Here is a 3,139-nt window from a genome sequence, read left to right as displayed (position 1 = left end):
CACTTCAGAGTAAACTCCACCCCTCTTCCCAATATGGAACCTCAGAACACCTGCTTCCAGCCAATCCACAGGCTAAATCCCAATGGCTCCTCCCAGTGCAACTTGTGATGTTGCTATGGGTTACCGGGTGGTGCTTCCTAGGACTGTGAGACTGCGATGTAAATACATGCATCCTCCTTTCAATAAATTGTGATAATGCTTGTTTCAGCCTTGTAGGAAAAGCAAATTCAAATATTAAGGCTTACTTATTTAACGTGACAATATTTTACCTGGATCTAAAATAATGAAGGTAATTGATTCAGTATAAAATAACTACTTTAACTGAAAATTTATCAGCTCTTTAAAAATGTACCACAGTCATGTTTACCAAAAGAGCAACACATATGTAGGGAAAACATTTTAAATGGTGTCAGCCGTCTTTCAGTGACACAATGATACTACGGGACAATTATGTCATGACAGCCCAGGCCCTGTCTAAAGCTGCATATGTAAAATAATTACAGTTTCTATTGTCAGTCATTCATGGACTGCATATCCGACACAACAATATGAGTATGTTAATACATTCTTTCACGTGAAAACCTGGGCACGCAGAAGGTCACATAACCACTTACGCATGTTTTTCTACTGCTGACATGTCATCAACATAGAAGAGTTAACAGCTGCAGGTACAGGTCTACAGGGAGCAGTTAACACAGCTGCAGGTACAGGTCTACGGGAGGAGTTAACACAGCTGCAGGTACAGGTCTACAGGGAAAAGTTAACACAGCTGCAGGTACAGGTCTACAGGGAGCAGTTAACACAGCTGCAGGTACAGGTCTACGGGGGGAGTTAACACAGCTGCAGGTACAGGTCTACAGGGAGGAGTTAACACAGCTGCAGGTACAGGTCTACAGGGAGGAGTTAACACAGCTGCAGGTACAGGTCTACAGGGGGGAGTTAACACAGCTGCAGCGACAGGTCTACAGGGGGAGTTAACACAGCTGCAGGTACAGGTCTACAGGGAGGAGTTAACACAGCTGCAGGTACAGGTCTACAGGGGGGAGTTAACACAGCTGCAGGTACAGGTCTACAGGGAGGCGTTAACACAGCTGCAGGTACAGGTCTACAGGGAGGAGTTAACACAGCTGCAGGTACAGGTCTACAGGGGGGAGTTAACACAGCTGCAGGGACAGGTCTACAGGGGGGAGTTAACACAGCTGCAGGTACAGGTCTACAGGGAGGAGTTAACACAGCTGCAGGTACAGGTCTACAGGGGGGAGTTAACACAGCTGCAGGTACAGGTCTACAGGGAGCAGTTAACACAGCTGCAGGTACAGGTCTACAGGGGGGAGTTAACACAGCTGCAGGTACAGGTCTATGGGAGGAGTAAACACAGCTGCAGGTACAGGTCTACAGGGGGAGTTAACACAGGTACAGGTCTACAGGGGGGAGTTAACACAGCTGCAGGTACAGGTCTACAGGGGGGAGGTAACACAGGTACAGGTCTACAGGGGGGAGTTAACACAGCTGCAGGTACAGGTCTACAGGGAGAAGTTAACACAGCTGCAGGTACAGGTCTACAGCGGGGAGTTAACACAGCAGCAGGTACAGGTCTACAGGGAGGAGTTAACACAGCTGCAGGTACAGGTCTACAGGGAGGAGTTAACACAGCTGCAGGTACAGGTCTACAGGGAGGAGTTAACACAGCTACAGGTACAGGTCTACAGGGAGGAGTTAACACAGCTGCAGGTACAGGTCTACAGGGGGAGTTAACACAGCTTCAGGTACAGGTCTACAGGGAGGAGTTAACACAGCTGCAAGTACAGGTTACAGGGAGGAGTTAACACAGCTGCAGGTACAGGTCTACAGGGGGAGTTAACACAGCTGCAGGTACAGGTCTACAGGGGGAGTTAACACAGCTACAGGTACAGGTCTACAGGGAGTTAACACAGCTGCAGGTACAGGTCTACAGGGAGTTAACACAGCTACAGTACAGGTCTACAGGGGGAGTTAACACAGCTGCAGGTACAGGTCTACGGGGGGAGTTAACACAGCTGCAGGTACAGGTCTACAGGGAGGAGTTAACACAGCTGCAGGTACAGGTCTACAGGGAGTTAACACAGCTACAGGTACAGGTTACAGTGGGGGAGTTAACACAGCTGCAGGTACAGGTCTACGGGGGGAGTTAACACAGCTGCAGGTACAGGTCTACAGGGAGGAGTTAACACAGCTGCAGGTACAGGTCTACAGGAGGAGTTAACACAGCTCAGGTACAGGTCTACAGGGGGAGTTAACACAGCTACAGGTACAGGTCTACAGGGAGGAGTTAACACAGCTCAGGTACAGGTCTACAGGAGGAGTTAACACAGCTGCAGGTACAGGTCTACAGGGGGAGTTAACCACAGCTTCAGGTATACAGGTTACAGGGAGGAGTTAACACAGCTGCAAGTACAGGTTACAGGGAGGAGTTAACACAGCTGCAGGTACAGGTCTACAGGGTGGAGAGTTAACACAGCTGCAGTGTACAGGTTTACCAGGGGGGAGTTAACACAGCTACAGGTACAGGTCTACAGGGAGTTAACACAGCTGCAGGTACAGGTCTACAGGGAGTTAACACAGCTGCAGGTACAGGTCTACAGGGAGTTAACACAGCTACAGGTACAGGTCTACAGGGGGGAGTTAACACAGCTGCAGGTACAGGTCTACGGGGGGAGTTAACACAGCTGCAGGTACAGGTCTACAGGGAGGAGTTAACACAGCTGCAGGTACAGGTCTACAGGGAGGAGTTAACACAGCTGCAGGTACAGGTCTACAGAGAGGAGTTAACACAGCTACAGGTACAGGTCTACAGGGAGGAGTTAACACAGCTACAGGTACAGGTCTACAGAGAGGAGTTAACACAGCTGCAGGTACAGGTCTACAGGGGGGAGTTAACACAGCTTCAGGTACAGGTCTACAGGGAGGAGTTAACACAGCTGCAAGTACAGGTACAGGGAGGAGTTAACAGCTGCAGGTACAGGTCTACAGGGGGGAGTTAACACAGCTGCAGGTACAGGTTTACAGGGGGGAGTTAACACAGCTACAGGTACAGGTCTACAGGGAGTTAACACAGCTGCAGGTACAGGTCTACAGGGAGTTAACACAGCTGCAGGTACAG

Source organism: Anguilla rostrata, chromosome 14 (assembly GCF_018555375.3).
Source record: "Anguilla rostrata isolate EN2019 chromosome 14, ASM1855537v3, whole genome shotgun sequence".
Taxonomy (NCBI): Eukaryota; Metazoa; Chordata; class Actinopteri; order Anguilliformes; family Anguillidae; genus Anguilla; species Anguilla rostrata.
The sequence above is the reverse complement of the archived record's forward strand: the minus strand, read 5'-3'. Positions refer to the sequence as shown.